General features: G+C 43.2%; 1 protein-coding gene across 1 annotated transcript in view; it reads right to left on the bottom strand.

The window, feature by feature from the left end:
- Nucleotides 1-14,157, bottom strand: part of FHIP1B (FHF complex subunit HOOK interacting protein 1B) — a 166,190-nt gene that overhangs the window by 59,524 nt on the left and 92,509 nt on the right. The window contains exon 3 of the mRNA XM_064577039.1: nucleotides 12,668-12,779. The gene's annotated coding sequence lies outside the window, so the exon portion shown is untranslated. The remainder of the gene's footprint in view (nucleotides 1-12,667; nucleotides 12,780-14,157) is intronic.

Below are 14,157 nucleotides of genomic sequence, written 5' to 3' on the forward strand. Positions count from 1 at the left end.
ACCACCTCACACCTGTCAGAATAGCTAAAATCAACAACACAGGAAACAACAGATGTTGGTGAGGATGTGGAGGAAGGGGAACCCTCCTACACTGTTGGTGGGAATGCAAACTGGTGCAGCCACTGTGGAAAACAGTGTGGAGGTTCCTCAGAAAGTTAAACATAGAACTACCCTATGACCCAGCAATTGCATCCTAGGTATTTATCCAAAGGATTCAAAAATACTGATTTGAAGGGGCACATGCACCCTGATGTTTATAGCAGTATTATCAATAATAGCTAAATTATGTAAAGAGCCCAAATGTCCATCGACTGATGAAAGGATAAACAAGAAGTGGTATGTTAAAACAGAATATTACTCAGCCATCAAAAAGAATAAAATCTTGCCATTTGCAATGATGCAGATGGAACTCGAGGGTATTATGTTAAGTGAAATAAATCAGTCAGATAAAGACAAATACCATATGATTTCACTCATATGTGGAATTTAAGAAACAAAACAGATGAACATAGGGGAAGGGGAAAAAAAGAGAGGGGGGGAAGCAAACCATGAGACTCTTAACTAGAGAACAAACAGGATTGATGGAGGGAGATGGGTGGGGGATGGGCTAAATGGGTGATGGGTATTAAAGAGGGCACTTGTGATGAGCACTGGGTGTATGTAAGTGATGAATATGTAAGTGATGAATCACTAAATTCTACTAAAACCAATTTTACCATGTATGTCAACTAACTAGAATTTAAATAAAAACAGGGGAAAAAAAAAAAGAATGAGCTGGTTGCCGAAAGAACCAATCAGTTGATTGGGGGTTAGAACTTACAGCCCTATTCTCTGACCTTCAAGGCGGGGGGGCTGGGAATTCAGTTACAGCACCAATGGTCAATGATTTAACCAATTATGCCTACATAATGAGGCCTCCATAAAAACCAAAAGGACAAGCTTTGGAGAGCTTCCAGGTTGGTGAACACATGGAGATTGGGGAGAGTGGCATGGAAAACTTGGAAAGGACATGGAAGCTCTGTGCACTTTGCCCAGACCCTGCCCTACGCATCTCTTCTATCTGGCTGTTCCTGAGTTATATTCTTTTATAATAAACCAGTGATCTAGTAAGCAAAATGCCTCTCTTGAGTTCTATAAATGCTCTAGGAAATTAACTGAACCCAAGGAAGGGATTTTGGAACCTCCAATCTATAGCCAGTTAGTCAGAAGCACAGGTGACAACTTGGACTTGCAATTGGCATCTGAAGAAAGAGGGCCACTGTACAACTGAGCCCTTAATGTGCGGGATCTGACACTATCTCTAGATAGATAATATAAGGATTGAGTTAAGTTGTAGGACATCCAGTTGGTATCAGAGCATTACTTGGTGGTATGGGAAAAAAAATACATGGTAATTAGTGTCAGAATCGTAATTCACACTACCACTTTGAGAATTACATAAAACAATGCTCAAAGTGCTTACCACTGTACCAGGCATATAGCATAAGAAGGGTTAGACTCAAGATTGTTTTAAGACCAACCTGCAGCGGGGCGCCTGGGTGGCTCAGTCATTAAGCGTCTGCCTTCGGCTCAGGTCATGATCCCAGGGTCCTGGGATCGAGCCCCACATCGGGCTCCCTGCTCCAGAGGAAGCCTGCTTCTCCCTCTCCCACTCCCCCCGCTTGTGTTCCCTTTCTCACTGTGTCTCTCTCTGTCAAATAAATAAATAAATAAATCTTAAAAAAAAAAAAGACCAACGTGCAGGAATAGCACCAGGAAATAAGGTCCTCTGCAGAGGCCACCCCTAACTCAGAGAAGCAGAACACTGGGTCCAATAGGAGGCTTGGGGCCTGCTAAGAAATGGTATTATATTAGAATGTGGTGGAGTCAGAATTTGAATCCTGATCTGCCTGACCCCAAAGCCCATGCTCTTTTCACCATGCATCCTGACTCTGATCTCCCAGAGGGGTCATTCAGGGCTGGGGAATTGGGAGCAATTGGGAGCCACTCAGGACTCTTCTCAGGGCTCAAAGTAGAAAAACAGGTAAGTCTATAACTCTGCAGACCTGGATCCTTCAGCAAGCCCCACTTCTAGAATCACCATCCCTGGAGGAAAGCCCCTAAAGATTCACTTCTCCAAAACAAAGGTGGGGGGACAACTGTCCTGAAAATCTTACCCCCTCAAACCTTCCAAGAAAGCATGTTTCCTGTCTAAGTCTCAGACATGGGGTCAAACCAGAGAAGAGGAAGCATCACAGTGAGCATGAACAAAGGAGGACCTTAGGCCAAAAGCTGGCCCCTTCCATAGACAACTCAAGCCAGGATCTTGGTTAGTCAGGTCTGGTTAGTCAGGTCTGACTAGTGAGAAGCAAGGGGTGTTTTATGGAAAGACATTGTTCCTTCAAGTTATTTCTGGGAGAGGACAAGTGAGAGGGGAGGAAAGCAAGTATAAAGGTTGAGGAAGAAGCAGGCCCCAGCTGAAGTCAAAGCTTTGTTGCTGGAATATAGTGCCTAAAGGAGGGACCTCCTGGAAATGGTAGCCCTTATTGTAGATTCTAGCAATGTTCCTTTAGCTGTTGACTGTTCTCTGAGGCTTATTCCCTATCCCCCAACCTAAGGAGGCACTTGGTCAGCCAGATTCTTGATCCATTGCTAGCACCATGCACAAAGATCAGCACCTTCCCCTTAGTAGGGCCACATCCTTTGGAAGCAGAATCTAGCCCAGCCATGTAGCCACATTTTGAGGGAAAGAAATAGTTTACCAATCAGGCCCATTGAAGGAGTACTTTGTCTTAACCAAACAGTTTTGAGTCCCAGAACCCACCTAGGCATATAAGTAATAAGAGATAAGACATGGAAGGGCTCCTGAGAAATACACATTTGAATGATAAGGTTGGCTTGAGTGATAAGGCTGTCCAATTTCCCAACGTGAAACAAGTAAGCTTTGAGCAACATAGGAAAGGCAGAAACACAAGACATTCCCAGTCAGATACACGATCCCATCTATGTTTCAAGAAGCAGAGCCACAACATTGTGTGTTGGCAGGGAGAGGCAGGTGCAAAGGTCCCACCTGGACAGGGGCAGAGCCTTCAAGGTGGAACACAGTTTGCTGGCAGGGGGAAAACCCCTTTTCTCAAACCAAAAGTAACTCCCCAGTCCCTCCAAATTTAGCAGTATTGGTCATCCCTGGGGTAATGAGCGACACTTCACAGCATTTGAAGGCCAGGCCCCAGGCTGCCTAGATGTGTGGACCTGTAGTTCAGCCCAGAAAAGGCAAGAGCAAGAGCAATGGGGTGGTTGAGGCAGAAAAGTCTGGCTTTAAGCATGAAATGTTTAGTTACTGCAGCCAGAGAGATGGAGGGCCCTCCACAGGTCAGGGAAGAGCTGTACCCACCAACTTGGAATGGTGATGCAGGTCCAACCAGAACTAAATGGCAAAAGTGGGGATCTGGTCAGAGGAGACCAAAAAGCAGCTACAGCGTAGGGAGCTAACGCCAGTTTCCTGGTGTGAAAACTGGTCTCCCTGGAAGGATCTGGTACCAGTCTACTTCAATGCCACTTACTAACTACAGAACGATTAGTTCTGACTGGTTACTTTCCCTTTCTCATCCTCAGTTTCCCTCCTCTGCCAGTATCCTTGACCTGGGGATATTTCATGCCTTGCTATGTAGTTGTGAGGGTCACATGAGATGGAGCAGCTATCTCCCCTGGAAAATGTACAAGCCCAGGAAGATTGTTAGTGGCCCTAACACTGAGACAATTCTAGCACCCACCTCCATACGTAGCCCAAAGTAAAAATAATACCAAATCATAACATCATGTGATGAAGTCCAATAAACCTCTGCCTTCCCCAAAAGTCCCCTTCAGAGACTTTTATTTGAAATGTCAAACACTGATTTATTTATAGTTTGTTATTAGTCATATATGTACATAAAGAGTCAACTAGTTCTACAACATTAAGACAAATAGCAGTCCCCAGGCCCCTGCCCTTGCCCCTCTCCATTACTCCTTCCCCATAAGGAATCACTCTCAAATCTTTTAGCTAATTTTTTTTAGTATTTATCCCCATATCTTTTAATAAAATGCTAACATTACTTTTTGGTTTTCCTGTTTGGCGGTATTATCTACTGACTATCCACCATGGAAGATAAGGGTTTAATTCCCATTTCTACTACCAGCCCACCTGAAATACACACTCCTATACCCCCCCTTTCCACCCAATAAAATCATAACTTTTGTTATCTTGATAACTAGACTCTAAAGTGATCTCCAATGATGCTCACTTCCTTGTGTTCATGTCCCTACGTAGTCCTGTCCCACGTAAAGTAGGGTTGACTTGTATAACCAACAAAATACCAAAATGTTTAATGAAGATGGGACGCACACTTGCACTTATATGACTTGGCCTCACTCCCCTCACCATAATCCCAGCCCTGTTGGGTCCTATCTTTATTTTACATTCTTGATATTTCATTCATCATGGATTTTTTTTGCATTCTTTTTTTTCTTGTATTGCATTAAAATATTCTTTATCCTATTCACTAAATTTTCTGGTGCCTCTTCAGATTTTGCACCCAAGGCAAAAAAAGTACCTCACTCACTTTACCTTAGTCCCAGCCATAACATATTGTAATAGCTTCTAGAGAAACGATGCATGGAAGGTAAATTTTTGGAAAACTTGCTTGTCTATATATGCCTAATTCTACCTCACACTGGATTCATAGTTTGGTCAGGTATATAATTATAGATCGGGATTTTTTTTTTTAAGATTTTATTTATTTATTTATTTATTTGTCAGAGAGCACAAGCAAGGGGAGTGGTAGACAGAAGGAGAAGAAGGCTCCTTGCTGAGCAAGGAGCCCGATGTGGGACTCAGTCCCAGGACCCTGGGATCATGACCTGAGCCAAAGGCAGAAGCTTAACAAACTGAGCCACCCAGGCGTCCCTAGGTCAGGCTTTTTTTTTACCAATATTTTGAAGATGGTGTTCTTACGAAACTCAAAGTCATCTGACTTCTGATCTTTTGCTTTACATAGTGGCTATCAATTTTAGAATTTTGTTGGCTATACATGTCAGTCCTATTCACAGTAGGACAAGATTTAATTTAATAGTGGAGGACTAAGTTCTAAGCAGTGGATGGAGCTTATCAAGTTGGAGCTTCACTGTAGAGTGATCTGGTTGGGCTGTTGGAGAGCTCCAGAAGCTGGGATATTTAAGTCTTTCCTCTTGGGCTGACCAGGTCTCCTAGAGAAAACCTTTCCTATTTCCTGGATAGAGAATATCCTATTTCCTGGATAGAGAATAAAGGCGTGGATCCCATCATCTGGGGAGCCAGTGGGAGAAGACCGCAGGGTGGAGAGGGATGGGCTACTAGGCCTTCAGTAGACTTAAGTGTCCAGGTGTTTTGTGGTATCCCTGGCCTTCAGCTGTGCCTGAAGGACCTTCAGTTTTATTTTCTCCAGACAGATCTCCTGCTTCTGCCTGGTAAAAAGACCAGTACCATCTTCTCAATAGCTTTCAACCAATCTTCTTCTTTTTTTTCTTTTTATTCTTATATTATCCCCATAAATGGCATCATTAGTTTTAGATGTAGTGTTCCATGATTCATTGTTTGTGCATAACACCCAGTGTTCCATGCAGAATGTGCCCTCCTCAATACCCATCACCAGGCTAACCCATCCTCCCACCCCCCTCCCCTCTAGAACCCTCAGTTTGTTTTTCAGAGTCCATCGTCTCTCATGGTTCGTCTACCCCTCCGATTTCCCCCCCTTCATTCTTCCCCTCCTGCTACCTTCTTCTTCTTCTTTTTTTTTTCTTAACATATACTGCATTATTTGTTTCAGAGGTATAGATCTGAGATTCAACAGTCTTGCACAATTCACAGCGCTTACCAGAGCACATATCCTCCCCAGTGTCTATCACCCAGTCACCCCATCCCTCCCACCCCACCCCCCACTCCAGCAACCCTCAGTTTGTTTCCTGCAATTAAGAATTCCTCATATCAGGACGCCTGGGTGGCTCAGTCATTGAGCGTCTGCCTTCGGCTCAGGTCATGATCTCGGGGTCCTGAGATTGGGCCCCGCATCAGGCTCTCTGCTCAGTGGGAGGCCTGCTTCTCCCTCTCCCCCACTTGTATTCCCTCTCTCGCTGTCTCTCTCTCTGTCAAATAAATAAAAATCTTTATAAAAAAAAAGAATTCCTCATATCAGTGAGGTCATATGATACATGTCTTTCTCTGTTTGACTTATTTCGCTCAACATAATACCCTCCAGTTCCATCCACATCATTGCAAATGACAAGATCTCATTCCTTTTGATGGCTGCATAATATTCCATTGTATATATATACCACCTCTTCTTTATCCATTCATCTGTCGATGGACATCTTGGCTCTTTCCACAGTTTGGCCATTGTGGACATTGCTGCTATAAACATCGGGGTGCATGTGCCCTTTCGGATCCCTACTTTTGTATCTTTGGGGTAAATACCCAGTAGTGCAATTGCTAGGTTGCAGGGTAGCTCTATTTTCAACTTTTTGAGGAACCTCCATACTGTTTTCCAGAGTGGCTGCACCAGCTTGCATTCCCACCAACAGTGTAGGAGGGTTCCCCTTTCTCCGCATCCCTGCCGACATCTGTCGTTTCCTGACTTGTTAATTTTAGCCATTCTGACTGGTGTGAGGTGGTATCTCATTGAGGTTTTGATTTGGATTTCCCTGATGCCTAGCGATGTTGAGCACTTTTTCATGTGTCTGTTGGCCATTTGGATGTCTTCTTTGGAAAAATGTCTGTTCATGTCTTCTGCCCATTTCTTGATTGGATTCTTTGTTCTTTGGGTGTTGAGTTTGATGAGTTCTTTATAGATTTTGGATACCAGTCCTTTATCTGATGTCATTTGCAAATATCTTCTCCCATTCTGTCGGTTGTCTTTTGGTTTAGTTGACTGTTTCCTTTGCTTTGCAAAATGCTTTTTATCTTGATGAAGTCCCAAAAGTTCATTTTTGCCCTTGCTTCCCTTGCCTTTGGCGATGTTTCTAGGAAGAAGTTGCTGCAGCTGAGGTCGAAGAGGTTGCTGCCTGTGTTCTCCTTTAGGATGTTGATGCACTCCTGTCTCACATGTAGGTCTTTCAACCATTTGGAGTCTATTTTTGTGTGTGGTGTAAGGAAATGGGCCAGTTTCATTCTTCTGCATGTGGCTATCCAATTTTCCCAACACCATTTGTTGAAGAGACTGTCTTTTTTCCATTGGACATTCTTTCCTGCTTTGTCAAAGATTAGTGGACCATAGAGTTGAGGGTCCATTTCTGGGCTCTCTATTCTGTTCCATTGATCTATGTGCCTGTTTTTGTGCCAGTACCATACTGTCTTGATGATGACAGCTTTGTTATACAGCTGGAAGTCCGGAATTGTGATGCCACCAGCTTTGCTTTTCTTTTTCAACATTCCTCTGGCTATGCGGGGTCTTTTCTGGTTCCATACAAATTTTAGGATTATTTGTTCCATTTCTTTGAAAAAAGTGGATGGTATTTTGATGGGGATTGCATTGAATGTGTAGATTGCTCTAGGTAGCATTGACATCTTCACAATATTTGTTCTTCCAATCCATGAGCATGGAACGTTTTTCCATTTCTTTGTGTCTTCCTCGATTTGTTTCATGAGTATTCTATAGTTTTCTGAGTACAGATCCTTTGCCTCTGGTTAGATTTATGCCTAGGTATCTTATGGTTTTGGGTGCAACTGTAAAGGGGATCGACTCCTTAATTTCTCTTTCTTCTGTCTTGTTGTTGGTGTATAGGAATGCCACTGACTTCTGTGCATTGATTTTATATCCTGCCACTTTACTGAACTCCTGTATGAGTTCTAGCAGTTTTGGGGTGGAGTCTTTGGGGTTTTTCCACATAAAGTATCATATCATCTGCAAAGAGTGAGAGTTTGACTTCTTCTTTGCCGATTTGGATGCCTTTGATTTCTTTTTGTTGTCTGATTGCTGTGGCTAGGACTTCCAATACTATGTTGAATAGCAGTGGTGATAGTGGACATCCCTGCCGCATTCCTGACCTTAGGGGGAAAGCTCTCAGTTTTTCCCAATTGAGAATGATATTCACTGTAGGTTTTTCATAGATGGCTTTTATGATACTGAGGTATGTACCCCCTATGCCTATACTCTGAAGAGTTTTGATCAAGAAAAAATGCTGTACTTTGTCAAATGCTTTTTCTGCATCTATTGAGAGGATCGTATGATTCTTGTTCTTTCTTTTGTTAATGTATTGTATCATGTTGATTGATTTGCGGATGTTGAACCAACCTTGCAGCCCAGGGATAAATCCCACTTGGTTGTGGTGAATAATCCTTGCAATGTACTGTTGGATCCTATTGGCTAGTATTTTGGTGAGAATTTTTGCATCCATGTTCATCAGGGATATTGGTCTGTAATTCTCCTTTTTGACAGGGTCTTTGTCTGGTTTTGGGATCAAGGTAATGCTGGCCTCATAAAATGAGTTTGGAAGTTTTCCTTCCATTTCTATTTTTTGGAACAGTTTCAGAAGAATAGGTATTAATTCTTCTTGAAATGTTTGGTAGAATTCCCCCGGGAAGCCATCTGGCCCTGGGCTTTTGTTTGTCGGGAGATTTTTGATGACTGCTTCAATTTCCCTAGTGGTTATAGGTCTGTTCAGGTTTTCTATTTCTTCCTGGTTCAGTTTTGGTAGTTGATACATCTCTAGGAATGCATCCATCTCTTCCAGGTTATCTAATTTGCTGGCATAGAGTTGCTCATAATATGTTCTTATAATTGTTTGTATTTCTTTGGTGTTGGTTGTGATCTCTCCTCTTTCATTCATGATTTTGTTGATTTGGGTCATTTCTCTTTTCTTTTTGATAAGTCTGGCCAGGGGTTTATCAATCTTATTAATTCTTTCAAAGAACCAGCTCCTAGTTTCGTTGATCTGTCCTACTGTTCTTTTAGTTTCTATTTCATTGATTTCTGCTCTGATCTTTATTATTTCTCTTCTCCTGCTGGGTTTAGGCTTTATTTGCTCTTCTTTCTCCAGCTCCTTTAGGTGTAGGGTTAGGTTGTGTACTTGAGACCTTTCTTGTTTCTTGAGAAAGGCTTGTATTGCTATATACTTTCCTCTTAGGACTGCCTTTGCTGCATCCCAAAGATTTTGAACAGTTGTGTTTTCATTCTCATTGGCTTCCATGAATTTTTTAAATTCTTCTTTAATTTCCTGGTTGACCCATTCATTCTTCAGTAGGATGCTCTTTAGCCTCCATGTATTTGAGTTCTTTCTGACTTTCCTCTTGTGATTGAGTTCTAGTTTCAAAGCATTGTGGTCTAAAAATAGGCAGGGAATGATCCCAATCTTTTGGTACTGGTTGAGACCTGATTTATGACCTAGGATGTGATCTATTCTGGAGAATGTTCCATGGGCACTAGAGAAGAATGTGTATTCCGTTGCTTTGGGATGCAATGTTCTGAATATGTCTGTGAAGTCCATTTGGTCCAGTGTGTCATTTAAAGTCTTTATTTCCTTGTTGATCTTTTGCTTAGACGATCTGTCCATTTCAGTGAGGGGGGTGTTAAAGTCCCCCACTATTATTGTATTGTTGTCGATGTGTTTCTTTGCTTTTGTTATTAATTGCCTTATATAATTGGCTGCTCTCATGTTAGGGGCATAGCTATTTACAATTGTTAGATCTTCTTGTTGGATAGACCCTTTAAGTAGGATATAGTGTCCTTCCTCATCTTATTACAGTCTTTGGTTTAAAATCTAATTTGTCTGATATAAGGATTGCCACCCCAGCTTTCTTTTGGTGTCCATTAGCATGGTAAATGGTTTTCCACCCCCTCACTTTCAATCTGGGGGTGTCTTTGGGTCTAAAATGAGTCTCTTGCAGACAGCATATCGATGGGTCTTGTTTTTTAATCCAATCTGATAGCCTGTGTCTTTTGATTGGGGCATTTAGCCCATTTACATTCAGGGTAACTATTGAAAGATAGGAATTTAGTGCCACTGTATTGCCTGTAAGGGGACTGTTACTGTATATTGTCTGTGTTCCTTTCTGGTCTATGTTGCTTTTAGGCTCTCTCTTTGCTTAGAGGACCCCTTTCAATATTTCTTGTAGGGCTGGTTTTGTGTTTGCAAATTCCTTTAGTTTTTGTTTGTCCTGGAAGCTTTTTATCTCTCCTTCAATTTTCAATGACAGCCTAGCTGGATAGAGTATTCTTGGCTGCATATTTTTCTCATTTAGTGCTCTGAATATATCCTGCCAGTCCTTTCTGGCCTGCCAGGTCTCTGTGGATAGGTCTGTTGCCAATCTAATGTTTCTACCATTGTAGGTTACATATCTCTTCTCCCGAGCTGCTTTCAGGATTTTCTCTTTGTCTATGAGACTCGTAAGTTTTACTATTAGATGTCGGGGTGTTGACCTATTTTTATTGATTTTGAGGGGGGTTCTCTGTACCTCCTGGATTTTGATGCCTGTTTCCTTCCCCAAATTAGGGAAGTTCTCTGCTATAATTTGCTCCATTATACCTTCTGCCCCTCTCTCTCTTTCTTCTTCTTCTGGGATCCCAATTATTCTAATGTTGTTTCGTCTTATGGTATCGCTTATCTCTCGAATTCTGCCCTCGTGATCCAGGAGTTGTTTATCTCTCTTTTTCTCAGCTTCTTTATTTTCCATCATTTGGTCTTCTATATCACTGATTCTCTCTTCTGCCTCATTTATCCTAGCAGTTAGTGCCCCCATATTTGATTGCACCTCATTAATAGCCTTTTTTATTTCAACTTGGTTAGATTTTAGTTCTTTTACTTCTCCAGAAAGGGTTTCTCTAATAACTTCCATGCTTTTCTCAAGCCCAGCTAGTATCTTTAAAGTCATGATTCTGAACTCTAGATCTGACATCGTACTAATGTCTGTATTGAGTAGGTCCCTGGCAGTTGGTACTACCTCTTGTTCTTTTTGTTGAGGTGATTTTTTTCTGTCTTGTCATTTTGTGCAGAGGAGAATAGATTAATGAGAGAACAAAATGCTAGCAGAGTAACAACGTCCCCAGAAAATATACTCTAAACAAATCAGAAAAGACCTGAAGCAGTGGGAAAAGAAATGGAAAGAGAGAAAAAAGAAAAAGAAAAAGAAAAGAAAAAGATAAAGATAAAAACAAACAAAAACAGAACAAAACAAAACAACAACAACAAAAAAAAAACAGAATGTGATCAAATATGATCAGGCTGGTATATAGATCAGTGCCACACACTAGGTTTTGGGTGTATTTTGGTCTGTTAGAAGAAAGTGCCTCCCAAAATTTTAAAGAAAGAAAAACTTATATATATACAAAAATAAAGGTTGATATGATGAAGGGATGGAATATGACTGTAGATATGGAAATCATAAAAAATTTTATAAAAGGAATTGATAAGAAGTTGTTTGAAAAAAGAAAGAAGAGGATTTAAAAAAAGAAAAAAGAAAAAAAAGGGAGAGAATGTGATCAGGCAGGGGAGTAGAAAAAAAACCATATACTAGAGATTTAGGGTATATTTTGATCTGTTAGAAGAAACTATCTCAAATTTTTAAAGAGAGAACAACTTATATATATATATGCCAAAAATATGGGTAACTACTATGAAGGGATAGAATATGACTCTAAAAATGAAAGATAAAAATGTGTTTTTAAAAAAGGGATTGATAAGATGTTGGTTGAAAAAGAGAAAAAGAAAAATTAAAAAAAAAGAAAAAAAAAGAAAAAAGACAGTTAAAAAAAAATTAACTTTGAAAGACTAAAGAATCATGGTAAAAAAGCCATGAATTCTATGTGCAGTATTCCCCTAGCGCTGGAGTTCTGCCATTCTCGTTGATCGGTAAACTTGGTCTTGGCTGGCTGTTCTCGCTAATCTTCTGGGGGAGGGGCCTGTTGCCATGGTTCTCAAATGTCTTTGCCGGAGGCGGAATTGCCCCACCCTTTCCGGTCCGAGCTAAGTAATCTGCTCGGGTTTGGTCTCCCAAGCTTTTGTTCCCTGCGAGCTTTTCGTACAGCTTTGGAGGCGGAGAGTGAAAATGGCGGCCTCCCAATCTCCGCCCCAGAGGAGCCGAGAACTTGGGGCCCCGCTCCTCAGTGAGCCCCCAGAGAAAAGCAGTCAGTCACTCCCGTCTCCCCGGTCTCCAGCCGCACTCCATGCTCACCCAGCCTGTGACCGCGCGTTTCTATCTCCGGCACTCAACCCCGTGTGGAGTCTCCAAACCCAGCAGATCCCTGCGGTGCACTCCCGCGCGGCTCCTCCCAGGGGAGGAAGGGGAGTCTCCCCGGATCTGCCGCTTGTTGGGTCCCTGCTGGAGGAGCAGGGGCCCGACTGTGCCGCGGATCACGGTTTATGGCAACCCCGAGCTGAGAGCCCGCGCCTGGGCTCTGCCTCTGCAGCCGGCTTCCCTACTCCGATACCCGGGAGCTCTGCTGCACTCAGGCACCCCTGGTCTTTCTGTGACCCCGAGGGCCCTGAGACCACACTGTCCCGCGAGGGTTCCACCCCCAGCTTAGCCACCAGAGTGACGTCCCTCAGCAGAGCCGACTTCTAAAAGTTCCCCGATTTTGTGCTCCGCGGCTCTATCACTTGCCAGTAGCGGCCGACGGAGGCCCCTCCCCCGCCGTCTATCCTCCCGAATATCGCCTCGGATTCACTTCTCCGCACGTCCTACCTTCCAGAAAGTGGTCGCTTTTCTGTTCAGAGAGTTGTTGCTATTCTTTTCTTCAATCTCCTGTTGAGTTTGTAGGTGTTCAGAATGGTTTGATCCCTATCCAGCTGAATTCCTGAAAGGAGATGAAATCCAGGTCTCCTACTCCTCCATCATCTTGCTCCACCCCCCTCAACCAATCTTCTTTTATTTTCCCTCTATTCCATTTCCAGAGATACCTTGAACATCAATTCCCAGGACTTTTGAGGGTTCTATCATTTAGTTGTGGCAGTTCTTTGCTTACCCTGTACTGTTATAGGTTCTATTAAGTCATTAGGTACCTGTCCATCTATTTTTCCAAAATGTCATCTCCTCTTGTTCTTACCATCTCTGAGGATTTATGCCTTTAAAAATCCCTTTAAAGTCAGTTAAGGGATCAGGACAATGTTCAGCATGGTGCCAGAGGGTAACAGAGCACAGGAGATGGGGATGTGTTCTACATCTTGGCCTAGGATAGATGAGGAATTCCTATTTCCTAGCTTCCTCTCAACTTTCATTCATATTGCAAATAATGCATTAGGAGAGGGGAAAAACCCCTTTACAGTAGTTTTAGTGTGATTTAAAAGGAGATCAAAATTGTATGCCTGTGTTCAAAGTGTAATCTTTCCTGGGAGGTACCCTAGGTCTCTGCTTAGTTTTTCTATGGAATTACCCAGCTTCGATGGACTGCTTCTGGAGATGAATTTTGGCCTTGAAAGGAGCAAATACTGCTGGTGCTTAAGGAGGTACAATTTCATTATCAGCATATTTAGTGTGATCCTCAAATAATCACTTTAATTTTAACAGTTATGATGTAACAGGAAAACAATGACAAAATCCGTTATTTTATGCAGATGGCCCCCACAGAGGGGTACTGGGTCCTGCTGGTCTGGTCTTTGCCTCCCTGTAAGCCCTCTCAAGGGCAGGGCCTGAAGGACAGACTGACCCAAGCCAGTTCGGGAGGAGCCGCAGAGATATGAGGTGTGCTCTGGAGAAGTGATTCGGTGCCAGGCCCTGCCACACACCTTCGGGTTCCCATTGGTACCGACCTGCGGGTCACCTGCCCTCAGCCAGCCCCAGGGATAAAGGTCCTGCGCCTTTCCCGGCCGCGGTCGCCCGCCCCCTGGGCCCCCACCCACCCGTGGGCGCCTGAAAGCGTTGAACTTCCAACGTCCGGTGGTGAGAACCCGAACCACGCGCGGGGAAACGGCTGAGGTCGGGAAGGTTAAAACGAGAGGGAGAGAGGCTGATGCACAGAAGGGTCGCTGGCTGAAATGGGCTTTCAGGACAGGGAGCAGAGAGGGGAGGAGGGTGAGCACCGGGGAGGCCCGCGAAAGGACTGGGACCCCAGGAGGGGAAGGGAGAGGAAGGGAGAAGGCGGTTTGAGTGAGTGATCCACAGGGAAGGGGGACACATGGGCAAGGAGCAGAGGAAAGCCAGAGAATGGGAAGTTCTCCTGCGGGGGGTGGGGGGGA

Source organism: Mirounga angustirostris, unplaced genomic scaffold, assembly GCF_029215605.1.
Source record: "Mirounga angustirostris isolate CCGP_5_RB_7025 unplaced genomic scaffold, mMirAng1.0.hap1 SCAF_13, whole genome shotgun sequence".
Taxonomy (NCBI): domain Eukaryota; kingdom Metazoa; phylum Chordata; class Mammalia; order Carnivora; family Phocidae; genus Mirounga; species Mirounga angustirostris.